Source organism: Stigmatopora nigra, chromosome 1, assembly GCF_051989575.1.
Source record: "Stigmatopora nigra isolate UIUO_SnigA chromosome 1, RoL_Snig_1.1, whole genome shotgun sequence".
Classification (NCBI taxonomy): domain Eukaryota; kingdom Metazoa; phylum Chordata; class Actinopteri; order Syngnathiformes; family Syngnathidae; genus Stigmatopora; species Stigmatopora nigra.
The window spans coordinates 21939597-21958605 of NC_135508.1; the positions used below are offsets into that span (position 1 = coordinate 21939597).

At 38.3% G+C, this 19009-nt stretch overlaps 1 long non-coding RNA gene across 1 annotated transcript in view; it reads left to right on the forward strand.

Annotated features, from left to right (window-relative positions):
* The first annotated feature begins 10518 nt into the window (after positions 1–10518).
* The window catches only part of LOC144201884 (uncharacterized), a 29976-nt gene continuing 21485 nt past the window's right edge, over positions 10519–19009 (forward strand). Inside the window, exon 1 of the long non-coding RNA XR_013327411.1 lies at positions 10519–10613. This is a non-coding gene — a long non-coding RNA (uncharacterized LOC144201884). The remainder of the gene's footprint in view (positions 10614–19009) is intronic.

Consider the following 19009-nt stretch of genomic DNA (forward strand, 5'->3'; position numbering starts at 1 on the left):
TCATTGGGAAACAATAAAGTTGAAGAAACCGTCATGGCACAAGAGTCATATTTGCTATGGGGTTAAAGTTGTTAATTCTTTTAGCATTTTGTGTTTACCTATACTCAATATAATAAGAGCAATATATATACATATGTATATGAATAGTTTTTCATGTTGCCAGAAAAGAAGAGTTTGTATTACACAGGCTCTTCATTGACAATTTTTCAAGTTCAAACTTTGACACATTTTTGATTTATTTCTCGTGTTATTGTCACTTCTATTTATTTATCAATTGACACCGGTGGAGGCAATGCCAAAAAAATAGATGTCACTAAAAAGCAGTCATCAAATAAATAAATAAAAATATGACATTCACCAGCTGCAAAGCCAAAGAAGAAATCACTTGAAGCACAGTTTGCGCTATACTATTTTCGTGTTCTAATGCCTTTGACAATTGTCACTTTCTCTTTTTGTCAGAAATTACCTTGGCGAACAACGGAAAAAGCTGCCAACGTGTCCCTTTTCTCTTATGGTGTCTTTCTCTGAGCTGGTAAGACGACTTCTTTGTCTCGTTTGAAAAATCAGATGTCTAGCCATTGTTTACTTCATGGTCGAATGTGTCACATTCAGATCATTCTCATTACAATGCTACTTAGTAGATTGGGCGTGCTGTTGTTGGTGGGTGTATCACGCATGATTTTTTTTTCATTCATTTGCCAAATGCTAAATTGTGTGTTCACTTACTTTCGGAGATGAACTCTTCATAGGGAACTTTTTTTTTATTTGTTGTCTGCCATCAACGATGCTAGACATCCAATCCATTTTGACTGGGACAGGTTGGCAAGCTGCCAGCCTCTCCCAGTCAAAATGGGTTGGACGTTTAGTCCCGTCCACGGCCGACATGGAAACAAGCGCAGTTGTAATGAAATGGATTTTTATTGTTGTCAGTGGCAGGAAATGAAGTAAGAGATGAAAAATGAATAAATAGATACAAGTTTTAGTAGGAGCCATAACATAAGTGTTTCTGTTAATGATAATTGCATTATATTTTTTATCAACATTTTGTGAATTTATGTTTTTATGAACATAATATAAACCATTTCAATAATGTACTTACATATATATTTATATTGGGGTAAATAGATAACTAAAAAAAATATGACCTACATCACAGTTTTCAAAGTCTTGAAGAAAGATTGGACTAATCTAAAAAGAATATATACACTGTTCTTTTTATTTTATATAAAAAAATAAATGAAAAAAAATTAAATACGCATTTTTTTATAATCCAAATATGGCATTTATTGCTTTTTTCCTGGTTTGTTTTTATAGTAAAAGGGAGCATTTTTAAAAAAATGTATTTTTTTCACATGTTTAGATATGCTACCTTTTACTATGAATGTTTTTTTTTTCTAACATAAATGATTCATTCAAATTACCCCAAATTCTCATTTGCCCTATTAAAGGTTAAGTACAATTCTGGCGAGGGTAGTAACTACGCCCTTAAAATTGTTTTCTTTTTTTTAATTCACAATTTTATTAGGTTACATTAGCTATTAATTCTGAGAAGCTCGCAACGGCATTGCCTTTTTATTTGCTCGATGCATAATGTGCGCTGAGAAATTACAAAGGAGACAATTTGCATCCATTTACTCACCAGACAAATTCATATTTGTACCATCAAGGCAAGGTTTAAGTGACCTGAAATGTCACGCAGATAAACACAATAAGCCGAGTGCCTCTCATGCTTGTCATCTAATAGGGATGTTATTCATTTTGGGCTGAATTGCCTTCTCAAGATGATTCAACTAGTAAACCAAAACAACTTGTGTTCATCTTGCCGATACCTGGATGGAAAGAAACACCATTGAAACGCTTGCCAGTAAACGGGAAACTAAAGTACTAATTTGTATGGAGCAGTTGGTTCATTTCGATTTTTTCACAAGTACTCTGGAGGTTGAGCTTTGTAAACGGAGAAATTTTTAAGTGCTAAATGCGCAATGGAAAATCTGCATCTGCTCTGCATAAAGGGTATGGCCAAGAATCGAAAAAATCTAAACAAACATTTGTAGCTTTTGTGCTAAACACTAGTGTTGCACAGATATAATTTTTTTGGTTGCGATGCTTATTCTGTCTCTGTCCTTCCCTCCATACCGATACCATGTTTATCGAAAACATGTCTTATTATTTTATTTAATGCTGAATTATTACAAGCTCACTTGACTGTAAAGTCATATCTACCATGCCTTGGTAGGATACTGCTTAATTCATACCTGTCAATTTATGCGTTTTCACGTATTTTATAGGGTTTTTTTGATAATTACAAATTGTCTATGCCATATAACAATTTTTGTACGGCAAAAAAGGTTTTACAAAAAACAATCTCGTATTCCCCATTTTGGCTCTAATCCGGATCGTCTCGTTCACTGGTAGCAGACAAAAACGTCATCGTCGATGGCTAATGTTGCCATTTTTGAGAATGATATGCAAACATGCGTCAGCCACTTCCACCATTTCCACTATCCGTTTAAATATAGAGCGCCAGCAAGCAATGTACCCAGACAGTCCAGCTGTCAGCGTCATACAGCGACATCTACAGAATCTTGAATTTAGTCCATATTTCGATTTTTAAGTGCGCCCTATGTGATTAAATACGTGCCTCATTGTTTATGTACAGTTTATTATCGATTAATAAGGGGAATTGCAATCAATAATAAGGTAGACAAATTGGCCGATGTTGACAGGTATGGTAATTTATTCACATTCATTTGCTGCCAACATCCCCACTTCAAATAGTTTGGACATCTATTAGTGATAAATTACATGTCGAAGGACTTGGCTAGTTAAGGATTAGGTTTTATTTTTTCACCACATTGACTCCTACGAGTGATAAACTCAATGAAATTAACAGGAGGAGGAGGATTGGACTCTACGTGGCCTAAATATTGACTTAACACGTTCTTTTTTAGTACCCCCAATACCAATAATATCATTTTAGTGTCATATCTTTACCAATGCTGTTACAAATACTAGTATTGGCATATCACTACTAAACCCAGTTGCATAGATCGTAATCATATCAGAATGTCATAAAGCGAAGGTTTCTTTATACGACCAAACACTTGGATATAATGCTTCAATTTAGAGCAGGGACACGGTCAAGATACCGAGCAGTCTTTTGAAAGATGAATAATTGGTTTTACTTGTCACTCAAGGCTGACCGCTGACTGATTAATCAATTGTTACGAGGTACATACACTTAGTTTGTCATTCTTATGCACCCTTCTCTGTGTGTAAACGCCAGTCTTTGAAGATTCTCTCGGCCAAGTAGGTGATGCATCAGAATCACTTGTGACTGACAGCATGCTGGGAGACGAGCTGGAATAAATCAAATGCGCCAACGTGTCACAGCCGGCGAGTCACAGAGCGGTTCGCTTTCCCCGCTGCCACCGTGCTACGCCATGTTATCCACTCCCAACTCTGACAACTCGGGACAGTGTGACCAGCAGCATGTCGAAAAGAGTCATCTAAGAAATGCCTGTAGCTGAAATGAAGTGTATTATCATGTGTGCTGCACTGCCATGGAAAAGCCTATTACTCTAACGGCATAAAGACAAAAAAAAGTCAGGCGAAGCGGGTAGCTACTGCACGTCTGACAGAAATGATAAGTCATGAAGGTGGAGCGACACATCATTCTCAGTTGTCCTTCGCATTTGTCAACTTGCATTGTGACACACCCAAATGAGACGAGATGGCTCCTTCAGCCTTCTGATCAAAAATGTGGGTAGGAGGACATTCTCCTCCACATATTTGACTGATGATGAAAATGAAAGGGTGTGCTATTCTGAAGGAATAAACCCAGTTCTGGAAAAGTTGTCGCCAAAGTATGAGACCAGTTGTCAAAAACAACCTATCGTGCTAGCTAGGGACAATTTAACATACAGTTAGTTTAGCATGCGTGTTTTTTAAGATGTGGGAGTAAACCGGAGTACCTTGAGAAAACCCACGCAGGAAGGTCAAAACCCATGTTGGATGAAAATGTCATGCCGCCACGCTAACCATCAGTCCACCGGCCCATTTTGAGATATTATCATTGCAATACATCGGTCGTGGTCAGGTATTATAGTGGTTTATTCCAGAATTGGTGCATATTGATATTCTACCCATGAAATTTTAATACATCTACATGTTCTGAAAAGGTTTTTGGAATGTATCCTAAAACATGCACACAACCCCCTTACCATAAGAATTTTTTATCATAGGTAGAAATGAAAAAAACAAGCAGTGAATCTCATAAAACAGAGTTTTCTCCCAAAAATGAGCAGATCAAAAGCATGTCATTGCTTCAATTTTTCACATTTTTATGACCTACTTAGCCAAGACTGAAAGTCTCTCCCTACCTCGGGCAAGCTTTTATTCATATGAAGAGAATAAGACTTTTTTAAGAACCTATTTACATGACTAAGTTTGTCCTCTGAGTCAGCAGGAATAGATACATGTACTGTAGCTTCTACTAAAGAAAGAAAAAAAAAGCCAACGCTAGTATTTGCCACCTTGTTATGATGAATGTAGCGAGAATTGGAAACACTAAAGAAATAATATCATAAAAAGTGTACCGTGAGATGAACTTCCATTTTTGCGACCATATGGCGAACCATATTAAAAGATGCACTCAAATATATTATACGATGCAATTCCTGTATTAAACTAAAATACGGCCAATTTTACGGAATCTTTTTTGAGGTGAGGCACAATTTTGCATTGAAAAAACATCTCACGGCAAAATAGCTGAAAATCTTAAAAGACAAAACTCTCATCTCAACAATATAAACTAAAGTTCAACCCAATTTTATATATATATGAATAATATATATATATATATATATATATATATATATATATATATATATATATATATATATATATATATATATATATATATATATATATATATATATATATATATATATATATATTGGGATTAACATTACTTTATATTGTTAAGATGATATATATGTATGGAGATGGTTAGCACGTCGGCCTCACAGCTCTGGGGTACTTGGTTTAAATCCATGTCCATCTATGTGGAGTTCGCCTGCATGGGTTTCCTCCGGGTACTCCGGTTTCTTCCCACATTCCAAAAACATGCATGGTAGGGTGATTGGACTAAATTGCCCACAGGTTTGGGTGTGAGTGTGCATGGTTGTCCTGCTTTTGGCTGGCCACCGATTCAGGGTGCCCTCTGGCCAGCACCCCCCAGCGACCGTAATGAGGATAAAGTGGTTGATAAAATGAGATGAAAATGAGATGAGACGAGATGTACTAGTATGCATTGTCTTTTTTTTCACATAACTCTGAGCGCCTATACCCCCTAGACCTACACTCTTCTGGGACCTGTTATACTGTACGTACACTGCAGGGGGGAACACCCCCTTGCATTCTATATCATCAAAGAACAATATTTCTTGCTCTCAGGAACATGCTGTGACGACAAGCTTGTTTCCGAAGACTAACATGACAGAGCTTGAGAGGGCTACAAATGGTCGAATGCTGACATCCAAAAGCAACACAAATGCGGCGCTCGCCCTCCTGGCAGCGGATCAGACGTGGGAGGAATATACTCCCGTGTGGCATCTCAGAAAGAACAAGCTAGTGAGTATCTCGCGACAACAGAGAAAAATGGTGGGGGGGGGGGGGGTAGTACACTACAATCAAAATATAATATGGCAGGTGTGAGCAGATTAGGAATCATAGAATCTTAATTTTCCAGTTGTATTTGTGTCGTGTTTTTTTTCAATGCCAAAATTAATAGCTAAAATGTGTGTTTTCAAAATTTTCTGAGTGAATGTGAGCCTAAACATCCTTAACAATGTGTTAATTGAAGTTTAAATAATTCATAAATTGTAAAGAAAACTATTTCATTCATTTACGATTCTGCTCTTCTTCACAAATGCCACGGGGTGCTGTAGCCTAACCCAACCAAGTTAAGGCTATAGCAAAAAACATCCTGAATTGGTAGCCAGACAATTGCAGAAAATCAATAATTGACACTTTAGCGTACATTTAGCCTTGCATAAATGTTTGAGGGATATGGAAGGAACCCAAGAAAAAATCCACACAGACCCGAGGAGAACTATTTTAACTCCAAAAAAGAAGGTCGTAACAAACTAGGGATTGAACCTTGGATCTCAGAACTCTGAAGCAGACATGCTCACCACTGTTCAGCGTGCCAATTCTATTCATTACATCCCACGGATGCATAACCCCTTTATTCATTCTTGAGTTTTCTCGACACAACCAGAAAGATAAACGGAACCGAGGTAATAAAATGACTCCAAACCAGCTGATGGACCCTTTTTCAATAGCATTAATCATACCTTAAATTTGAAAGAAGTTAAACTCAAAACTGGAGGAGAGGACACCCAAAGGATAGATTTTATTACCCAAGCCGGAGATGGTTTTATCCAAAGGTTTATGTGTTTGTATGCCGTTTCTCAACGACTGTGAACACAGTGTTCAGTACGAGTTCTTTCCAAGCAAATGAACCAAATAGGTGTCTATTTTTAAACCGGTGCGGACGTATATGTTGAAATGATACGGAAGTGTGTGCGTTCTCCATTCCGAGCCAATTATGATAGATGTGTTTCAATGCCAAACGTGACATTTCCCCAAGGAGACCACTTTTAGAAGAGTAATCCATTTTTTTTTGTCACAAACCACTGAGACCAAACACAATGAAAAGCACTCACTCATTGTCTTTCATCTTAATTAAGCCATCCATCACTGGGCTGCCTGATGCAAGGGAAGAAGAGGCATGGGTAAAAGCAGGATAAGACAGTGAGAGGTGTGTCCCATCACGCTGAAAAATAATTCTAGGAAAAAAAAGTAAATGAATTTGGGGAGTACATTTTGCTCCGCAGGTTTATCCATCAAACACAAGAGTCAAGTTTGTTTACCCACTATGTTGTCAAATATCGCCCTTTGTCGCAGTGATCTAAACAAATGATGAAAACAAGTGGCGTACAGTAATATGTCGCCACTTTGCAGATCGATTATCGCGGATTCGCCACGTTTGGGCTTGGATCTGCCAAAAATGTGTATATGTGATAAGTTAATAGTGTAACATGAAATGGTGGGAAATATATGTATAGGAGAGTATTTTACCGTCCCCTAGGAGGCAGATCTATTTTTGGTATTGCGGCCCCTACTTCAGAGAATGAGTAAGAAATGCAAGGAAAGTAGAATTTACACTGTCATCGGTCGCCATTTTGGAGTGAATGAATCTACCATTATCTCAAGAAGGACAAGGCTAACATTAGGAAGACGACTTCCATCACTTTTATTAAGACAGCAAAGAGGGTTGTTACGTTTTCTCATTTTGAGACTATCGTCCGCTTTGGCCATATGGATAGCCGGCTATTAAAAGAGGAATATATAGCTTTATATAGTACATTTTTTCCTGTCGTCCCCATTACAAAATGTATTTTTGAAATCTCTCTGGTGTTTATCTCTTGCTAATTGAACTTAGAATCCTGAAATGTCTATGCTATATTCACTGAGGAAATAGTTCAAGAAAACATTACAGTTATAACAGATTCAGATTCACACAGTGTCCTCTCCTCATTTTATACTCCCCGCTGTCAATATCAGCGTTTATAAGAAGTGCAAAATGCTAGAATTGGATCTCTTTTGGATTGACCTTTGCGTTATGAGTAAACAAATGGAGAGAATAATATGTGACACGCTGTGACTTTCCACATAAGACTTTTACAAACATCTAGCTCTGTTCCAAGTCAGTGACAATTCAAATGTGAGCGTGTATCCTCGGTTGATTATCTGTCTTTGGATGCTTCATGCGGTGATGTATCCACTGTGTAGTTTGCCTTTTGTCTAAAGTCAGCTAAAATAAGCTCTGGCTTACTCTGACCCTGGAGAGGATAAGTGGTATAGAAAATGGATGGCTGGATTTGTAACAGTCAACAACTTCTGCATTGCTGAAAACAAGCAAGAACAATTGTGGCGTGCAGAGGTGACAACAACATTGCAGCCTACAAGCAGGCAATTCTGGGTTGCTATGGCAATGACGGATAAATCTATTCTAGGCTCTTACGTTTATTATTTTACGATTTTTTTAAATAATATATTGTGGTATGTTGTGATCAGATGTGGTCCTGGCTAATTTTGCAGCCTGGACATATACAACCCTCTCATCCCACCCCCAACGTGGAAACACAAAAATATATTGTTTGTGTAGGTTTCCTTTGAATTATTTGAATTAAAAAAACAATATAGATCAAATAAATAGCATATTCTGAACTCTGGGCTGTCGTTCTCATCCAAGTTTTCTCAACAGGAATAAAACAAACCCTGAATAAACTATTTCAAAATCAATGTTTCCTTAGTCGCCAAAAGTTGATGTCTGCGGACCCTGAACAACTTCTGATTTGAGTGATGTAAAAATGAGCAATGTAGCAATTTTTATCTAAAAATCTTACCTTAATATTTTTTAAATGTGTGCCCCGAATAGACTGCACCCTGTGCAGTTGCCCATATTGCCCATAGTAAAACCTTGACAATGATCGGAAGGCCAGTTCACTTAGAGTAAGAAAATGTATTAAAAGCATTCATTTTCCCTACTGTTTATCCTCACAAGGGTTGTAGGGGTCCTGCACCCTACCCCAGCCTAACTGGGGAACACGCTGAATGGATTTCAAGGGCAAAATGCAACAAACAAGCATTGCACTAAACGTGCGCTTGGGTAACATAGGATAAACCTCATCTGTGACGAAGCCATCTCCTTTCAGTTCTTAATTTGTGCAGTGCATGACAGAGAAGCCAAGTCACGTCGCAGAACGAATCACCTAAGCAATTTTGCTCGTTCACGACCGAGTTGTAAGTGAGTGACAGATGGTATGATTGTATTTCCGCTCTCTCGCTGTCTGCTTTAATGACGCGTGCTAGTAGGAGACGCCGAGCCGTGCGGCATTGTCTATCATATTTCTTCTCTCTATATCTACAGGATCAATATCACGTGAAAGGAAGTTTGTGCTTGCAATTTCATATCTAGTCTGAGATTTTACTTTTTTTTCTCCCCAAGGGCGGCCTGCCGGATGAGTGGTTAGCGCATCGGTCTCACAGTTCTGGAGTCCTGGCTTCGAATCCAGGTGAGTCCACCTGTGTGGAGTTTCCATGTTCTCTCCCAACCTGCATGGGTTTTCTCCGGGTACACCGGTTACCTCCAACACTCCAAAGACTAGTTGGACACTCTAAATTACCCCTAGCTTTGAGTGTGAGGGGTTGTCTGTTGTCCATCTCCTCATGCCCTGCGATTGGCTGTACCCCACCTTGTGCCCGTCAGCGAGGATAAGCTCCAGCACCCTCCGCGGCTCTCGTAAGAGGAAAGCAGTTCAGAAAATGAATGAATTTTTCCCCAAACACCAACTTTTTCTGGCACAATGTATTTCCGCCCACAGCTTTCACAACAAACATGCGGCTCAGCTCAACTAAACAGGGAAAAATACTTTCATTTTCATATTTAATACCAACAAGACAATACCTTATGTCCCATTGTTTCTTTTGTTTTCATCTTTATCCCTAGTATAAGTACAATGGTGACAGGAATATAACTACTTCTCATAGGTGAATCACTTTTCTTGACCAGTTTTATCAAACAGTCTCTAGTAACATGCTCTTATAAGGATTTACAGAATGAAAACATTCTAATGTATTGACACAGACAGCACTCGATGCCCAATCCATTTTGACTCGGAGCGTTAGGGGTGATCATTTGTTAAGTAGAACTAATCTTCTAAACAAAAAGAAAAGAAAAATATGAAATCAAATAGTGTTCCTGGTCACGGACTACAAAGACAAACAAACAGGATGCAATAGATGTGCACAGGGAGAGACGATGTCATAGTGGGGACTGTACATGAAAGTGTGCCCCAAGCAGTTGGCTGGTTCAGTGCTTTGCCTAAAGGCAGGTGCTGGAGCCACCAGCTGGCCCCTCTCCAGAAGCCCTCTGATTTTTTCATTTTCCTTTATTTAATTTTTTTATTAATATATATATAAATATATTTTAGCTCACAGTCTAGTTACTGGGTTTTCTTCCATCTTCTATCCATCACAATACGCAGCAGAAATGGACTCACTTAAAAGCAGTTAGAGTCATTATAGAAAAATGAAAGATGGAGTGGAGCAGAAAAATGAAATCCAATAATTTGGCTAAATGAAGGTACCCACATAAAAGCCCTGCACCTGAGCTCTCAAGTTGGATAGCTAACATGGGTGTATGTTTTTTTCCCTTCTTTTGGACCTAGAGGGTGATAATATTCATTATGGAACATTTTAAGAGGAACTTGTTATTTATATATTAGTGATATTTACTTATTTTCCTTGAACTATACGACTCAAAGGTGGGACTGGGTGACTTGGAAAAAACAATCTGTAAGAAATCCCCTTCATAGTAACAGTCGTATATGTGTGAACACTTTGGAGAAAAACCACTGAAGAAGATTAAAAAAAAACACTAGAAGAAGAAGCAGTTGTAGAAGAAGATAAAGTAGTAGAAGAAGAAGCTTCTTTTTTTTGATAAAACTTCTTTTGGGAAGTGGATGAAGACCACATCCCACGTGAGTGTCATTATAATTCTTGTCTATGAATGTTCCTGAGGCATTTGTGTGTGAATATTTATTGTTTCTGAGGCAGCGTGATGCTAATTTTCATGAGCGCTTGGATGGTTTGTTACATTTGATATTAGCATTATTCTAGTGGGCACTTGAAATATGAAACATGTTTTGGAATTTAATGCATACTATGCATGCATTTATCTTTATTGGGTTTTGCTTAGTGTTGCAGTTGACCTCAACTGGTTTATGATTAACGGGTTGAAACCATCATGGACAACAAGTCAGTTCCTCTTAGGGTGGGGGGTGGGGGGGATTATAGAGGTAGAAAAAGGCTGGGAAAAAAGGCAGGTAGTATCCATATAAAACACTGTTTAGTTTTCTTTTTTCCTATTTAGTTTTCTTTCTGAAATGAGATTTATTAAAGCCTTTTTATTTGACTCAAACCTGAATTGATTAGGTGCGTATTTTCAATGATAAGCATGTGGAAAAACACTGAAGATTTTATTCATTCATTCATTTTCAGTACAGTTAATCAATCACAGCCACTTGAGTGTCCTTGAATAAGAGAAATAAAGAAATAATCTATCATCAAATTAAAAGGATAATATCTCCAGTTTTCTGCGGTCACTCGTTGCCAAATAAAAATTGGGAGAGAAATCAGATACCTCACTTTTGATCGATGTTGACAGCATGTGAATTTGTTTATTTTTTCGGGTGATTTAAAGACTCCACGTGATTGATTCCTCAGACACGGACTGGTGAGGGTTATATATAAAGTAGAATATTTTGTGTAGTAAGAAAAAGGGCTAAATTTAACTACAATTGCTGCATTATTTTTGGTCAACAACGATACAGTGGATTCTTCCATTCTCTTCATGACAAGCGACAGTAACTCGACCAATGAATTGGGTAGAATTTCTGAATACCAGTCTTCGTCTTATCTCTATTTTTCAGTTTCAGGGTAATACGAGGCAAAGCATGTCCCTTCTAAGTTCAGGGGACAAATCGTACTTTTGTTTTGGAATGCAGGACAATTCCGTTTTTGAGGGGCGTGTTGGCATCTGTAGTTTCCATCAGAATTGTTGTGTTTGATTAACTATTTAATGGCTGCCCAACCTACTTTTTTTTTAAATCTATGATCTGAAGGGATTGAGCAAAAATAGGCAAAAGTGGTTGATAATAGTCTTCCCATTTTATCTGCGGCCCTGTGCAAATGACAAGACATTTCTCTCCACATTACGCGTGGCCTCCTGATCAGCATTCAGTGTGTTTGTCATCAGATCTGAATAGACGACCATTGAGGCACATTGCCCAGTAAATTACCTCTGCACCGTGAATTCAAACTGACTCAACTCAAAGGATTTGCATGAAATTACTCCACTGACAGACACGGGATTGTCTCTGACAATGGTGGCCATTCAACGGATGCTTTTTAAAAGGCAATATATGATAATCTGGTTGTGGTTATCTCAGCAGGAGAAATAGCAAGAGTATACGCAAGTGAGCAGAAGCTATTGTCCGCCATTGGGCTCAGGCTCGAGCTTTAATAGAAGCTCCATTCCGAGAGTGATTCATGTCAAGAGATGAATCTCGCCAAATGTGTTGAGGGATGATTATCTCTAGATAAAGCAACGCATTAAAATACGCTTATTTACCGCACCGGCTGAGCATCTCTGAAGCCCGTCTTTGATGCAGATATCCGCATCTTGTCGGCACATCAGATCTAGATTTGCTGTACTGTGGTAGGGTGAGCTCAACAGTTATGCCTGGAGGGATGGAGTGTTTTGGCAGGACTGCTCGTATTCGGAAAGAGATTTTGTTATTCCTTAAAATGGAACACTTAAGATTTGTTGCTTGTATTTCCTGACAGGCATTTTGTACATCATTTGTACTGTACATGCATTTTTTTTTTTTTTTTGGGGGGGGGACTGTAAAAACAGTTTTGTCAGTTGTTTGGCTTTGCTCAATTTTCTAAACTCAGTCAAGGTCATTTTTTTCAGTCAAAACGGTGCCATCAATGGTAGCCAATGCGTTAACAAGGTACCCTAAAATGCCACAAACCCAACAGTTCGTTCATTTGCTCCTCCCAGTCAAAAATGGATTGGACGTCTTGCTCCGCCAATGATAAATCCAAACAAAAAGGAATCATCTCAACGACAGCTAATTTCTTGAAAAAGCAGCAAGCCGAGATTCTTGTATCCCAAGGTAGATATACCGCTATATTTGGATTTTGTACTCACCCTCAACGTTGATGATTAATATTGCAATGGCAAACATGCAGAGGGTGATGACTGCTTGTGATTTGGAGGTGAGTCACATCACACTAGAGGAAACGCAAGGAACAAGTAGAACTGTGTGAACCTATTTCCTTCATAAATTTATGTTCCCATGGTTATTGTAACAGTTTGCTTTATTTGGCATCCCTTCCACTCTTCAGTGCTGGTACTAGCATGGGCTACTTATCTCTTAGATGCATTACGAAAATAGTATCGCACTAGATATGATGATTGTAAATATCTTTCTACACATTTAGTTATTTGTATGTAAGTGGCAGATTGGAGAAGTGGTTTGCGTATCCGGTTGCCACTTCTGCAATCAAGGCTTTGATTCCGGGCTGCGGCCTTACTGTGTGGAATTTACATGATCTCCACATGCCTGCGTGGGTTTACTCTGGGTACTCTGGTTTCCTCCCACATTCCAAAAATATGCGTGCGAGGATGGTTGAACATTATAAATTGTGTGTTGTTCTGAGTTGTTGTCGTACTCCCTGTAGTCTCATAGTTAGCTAGGATGGGCTGCAGCACCCCGCAACTTTCGTGAGAATGATTGCGAGATGACTGAATATATGTATATGTAAATATATACACTTCTAGTTGGTTCAATGTTAAGGATTTACATTAAGGGTTCTAAAATACAGTGCTTCATCTACTTACATTGCTTCTACGTACAAAATATCCAGGTTACAAAAAGCCAACATTCCAAAAAAATATTTAAGTTAGAAAACTCCAAACGAAATTGAACATCCCCAAATCCTTAATTCCAATTCCAGTGTCCATTATTTTTATCTCAATTGCCGATATTTTTTTCTAGACTTCCTTTCGTATTGACTATCTTCCAATACGTTGGCTAGAACGAAGCTGTGTCTCTATGATGCCAAAATATTAAAGATTGTGGAACAAATTATGCAAACACCATGTAAAATCTGCCTCTACTTACGAACCACTTATGGAACAGCTGTGTTTCGTAAGTAGAGGTACCAGAGTACTGTCAAACATCCTCAATCCTTCACACCAACTCCACGATTTTAAAGGACAACATAGCATTTCAATCCATCACCCTAAGTGTTTCAAACACACTCACACACACAAGAAACTACAGAAATGCACGTTCATGTATGTAAATATTCAAAGAGTGGTACATAACGACTATAGCGTGTGCAACATGCTCTTTAGCGTGTGGTGGCAGCTGCTTTAATGAGTTTGCCGCTTATCATAGCTTGCAGGAAAAAGCAAATCAATCACTCGCCTCGCAGAGTGATGGGAGAAAGAGGCAAGAGGGGACGCCACGCCAGAGGAAGCTTGTCAGTCTTCAGCCCAAACCCCGCCAAAGGCTTCCAGCGGGACTCACGTTTTAATAACAAGCAAGCCTCATATTAATTTCCATTCTATTGTGGCCACCGTGAAAGATGTTTGAGATTAACGCACTGTAGTTCTGCTCCAAAAATGGGAGCGATATTTTCTCCCAAACATTTATCACACACCTCTGTCACTAATGCAACCGTTTGCTATGGCGCTCGTTAATCACGGAAAGGTCGCGTCAAGGACATTGACCGTGTTGATTTGCCCACTTTGGATTTATTGCAATACTGGGAGCGTTCAAGCCTCTCTTTGCTACGTTATAGTTAAATCAAGGGAGTTTTTAAGCATATGCCATCAGTGTGATGAGCAGGGAAGAGGGGCAGAACATCAATAAGAGGAACTTGCAGCAGAGTGGATAATTAGCCTTAAGCAACAAAACGATCAATACTCCCACCCCCTTTTTCAAGAAATGTGTGCACTGGCAGGGAAGTTTAGTGCAAGACCTGGAGCTGGGACTTTTGACAAAGGGGCGTGAGGGGCATTTTAAAATTCCAGAAAACATGTATAGGGTATGTTTGTATTCATAGGTAAAATGCTTGATGTCATAATTCAATCAAAAAGTGGTGAAATGCATTTTTTTCTTTAGAATCATAATACAGTGGTACCTCGATATACGAGTGGCCCGACATACGTGCAATTTGAGATACGAGTATAATTTCGAGCAAATATTTATCTTGAGATACGAGACAAATTTTGATACACGGGCAGACAGTGGACGCGAGAGGCTCCTCATAAGAACATCATGGCCACTGTCTCTCTCCCCGCAACTCCCTCGTGTAATGTCTCTGCGAGCACTGGGCGGAGCATGTTTTTTTCCCCCCGTTAGTCATTGCAAATGGCAAGGCAATCGTTAATACGAGAGTTATATCGTCTACATGTCGCGAAACTATTGCTGTGCTTGCTATTTTAAAGAAAAATAACTTTTTCTTGAAGGAAATTCAAAATGAATATGAAATTTCACAGATAACAAAGGTCAACTGATCTTTTCTGAACGGAAAAAAATAGAAATCACCATTGCAACAACAGCACATTAAGTTCTTTGAGGTCACCGGAAAAAAATTGACCATTCAAGTAAACGTCATTTTCATTGGCGCTTCGATACTCCTGATGAGCCACTCTCGCCAACATAGTCGAGATACTCAGCATCTCTTTTGTTGCATGGAATGAAAAGGCTTTTCAGTACCACCGTTTTTTTTTTCCCTGTGGAAAGCAGTGATGAGTTTCTTTGATTTGCCATGTCTGCAAAACAAACTGAAAGCTGTGAAAATTCGCTTTGATCACAGTTTGGTTTCTATAGAATCCTCACTTTAATTATGAAAACAGGCACAAACTGATTAGATCAGATTCGATCATGTAATCAGAAATTGGCATCATTTTTAGAGGATGTGATTCGGATAAAATTAAATTATTTAAAATGGATGTATTTGTTTTTAAGTATTAATTTATTGGCTTCCATTGATGATGATCGATTATAGATATTAATAGTGACAATGATAGTGAATAGTGATAGATTATTTGTGCTGGACAATTATTTTCCCACTAATAGCCCCCTCATATGGCCTTAATGTTTGATAGTTTTGTTTAAATTGGGCAAAAAAAAAGATTAAGACGCATTGATTTTTCTCTTTTAAAACATTATCAAAGTTTCAGATTGGTACTCAGTATCAACAAAACCTCAAAATCAGTTGCATACTAAAATATGTGATGGAGACGACCCTAAAGCTGATAATTTCAATTTTCAAATCAAATTGAAACAAACTGGGACCTCAATTTCCAAACTATGCAACATCGGCTTTTTCTGAAAAGGCATTTTCATTTAAAAGTTAGCAGCATGTTTCCAAACACAAATGGATGTTAAACCGCAGTAGCACGCAATTACTGTATCTTGAAATGAATAATTAATTTCCCCCAGCTGACTGAAAATAAAACACAATCGCTTCAGTTAAGGACTGTGGAAGTTAAGTAGAATAAGGCGGCGTGCAAAGATGAGCGGCGCAATTAGCAGCTGCACAGCAGCATCTCATAATGCTTTATTTAACGGAAAAACTATATCGCCGTCGCATTCATACCACAGGTGCGCGAAAGTGACAATAACTTAGATTACTTCTAATAGAATAATATTATACAATGATAATGATACAATATAATGTGCGATAATGTGATAACGATACACATCCATGAATTTTAAGCTTGGTGAATGACTGAAAAACGTGTGGTTATTTTAGTGGTACTAATAATTCGAAAAGCATCATACTCTGTTAAAAACAGTTCATAAATAAAACCTGACTTGAAGTGAAATATTCTGTACTGGCAAAACCAGTACTGCTATCCTAAATTAAAACTAATCCAGGATATATTAAAATCTAGGAGCTAGATTCTACACAAGCAAAACTAGTACCAAAACCACAACAAATGCAGCCATATTCTGATGATGTCACACTAATATAAATGTGACTAGAAAATGACAGATGATGTTACACTAACATAAATGTGACTAGAAAATGACAGATGATGTTAACCTTGCTAATGAATACAGGATAGCCAGCAAAACCATTACCAGAACACAACAAATCCAGCAGAAATGTGCTTGTTTTTCAGTTTATTGTCCCGACCTGATAGTGAGGACAGTTTTGGCACCCAATACGGCTATTTTGGGAGTATCCTACCCTATCAGATTTGGTCACAAGATCAGATCGGATCCAATCGTAGCATGTGTTTTCAGTACCATTGAGCTTTTGGACTGCAGTAAACCAAACTATGATTAGAAAGGAATCATCGCAACAGAGGATCATGTAGCATTTACGTGAATATGTCAGAAAATCAGCATGAGCTAGTCCTTAGTCTTTATTTGTAAAGAAGCCAGCATGGTGTATTTTTTTTGCATACCATTAAAATTATATAGAGTGTTGTTATCTTGCAGCCTTGGTTCTTGCTATGCAGTGCAATCAAGTGCATCTTATAATCAGCTGCTTATCATTGAGCAGCAAGGACAAAGCGAGAACATGAAGGACGATAATGGAAGCAATTCGCAAGTGCTCATAGTATCGCATAGATTGGTTTTAATCTATAGAGCAACCGTTTGACCCAGTGGAATGTCTTTCGAAAACAGAGTGAAGCAATAAAAAATATTGAATTTCCAATTGTAAACCAAAACATCAATAATAAGAAGAATTGCCCCTCAAATAACCTGTGATAAAAATGAAACCACGGTCACATGTCACATTCCAGTTAGTTAGATTCATTCCAGCCAGCTAATGGTTTAATTTTGGCATAATTCAATAAGCGCATACTCCCACGACACCCCTCACACGTGGAGTCTATAATCATGTCTTTACTGTTAGATGAGTTTAGAATCTCTCGTGGTTTCATTTGGTGCTAATTCCTTCTATTATCACACTTGTGTGCGGCAAATCAGAGCAAATGCATGACAGTTTGCATTCCGATTTTTTTTCATGTACACCTATATACATATATAAAAATCCTGTGTTCAGAGATACCTATTTAGCCTGTCAATGTTACTATTGTTACTTAAATATTTGATCCTGGTTTCTGATAATCTTTTTAAAAATTGATCTCTCAAAAAATGCGACTTATAGTCCAAAAATGACGATACTCAAAATTACCTGTGTGTAGAACACTTCCCGATAAATGAAAAATGAAGCATAAAAAACATATATGTCACACTGTGTAGACCCCCAACCCCCCTTTTTTAAAAGTCTTGACATATAACAGGAAAATATGGGGTAAATGACCAAAAACATGATAGTTTGTATGATACATTGAATTTGAATGAGAAGATAGCCATTTTTAAAGACAAACTTATGAAATATAGGCTCACTCTTAACTAAGATATTAGTTTGCTGCTCATTTTTATGGGATAAGAGTACTACAAGGATGAAAAAGTTCCATTCTCGAACAAACATCTGACTGGAACCCATGAGCCGAAAACAAACAACACTGTTGGATGCGTTTTCTGTTTGCCTCACGTTGTTTTACTACCTATGTCCTCGCCCAGCATGCATTCTAATTCTAATCGCTGCACTTGGAAAAGAACAAAAATACAAGCAAAATGGGGGCAGGTGAGAGGTCTTTCTTGTTCAGAGTGACAGCGAGACGAAGGAAAAACAGTGGAATCATACATTAAAAGGAAGGCCTATTGAAACCTGACATGCCCACCTACTGGCTACAAAACATTTCCTAACTTTGATAAAACCCAATAACTACATGGCAACGAACTGTTTAGTGCCTTCGACAATGTCTTATTTCTGACGAAGATTGAAACACCCTTCGAGGCAAATAAGAAGTGACGCCTTGAATATGGAATTAAACTTGAACACCACGCGTCTCCCACAAAGCCATAGAAATGTGGCGTTGCCTTTAGAACGAGCTCAACTGTAAGCGTAAGAAAAAAAGGGATGATTACGAAGATAAATGGGTGGGAATTAATAGCTAGGTGAGCTAGCATACGACATATTCCAATAGAAGTGCCCATATCGCAATGGGCCAGCTTACAGAGGGTGGGTGACGACAACTAGGCCAAAGTTATTCCAGACTGAAAACCTGGGCTTCTTGATGGTAAATAATGACAAAAGATAAGGGTGGCAATACCAGCTGATGCCAACAATCAGGAAGAAGGAATGTGAGAAGGTAGGAAAGGACCAAGAGCGAAATTAACAGATGTGAAAGGTGAAGACGAGCTTGGTGCCCTGGAGGCCCTAACCACCTAACTCAGCAGATCCTATGAAGAACATCTAAATCATC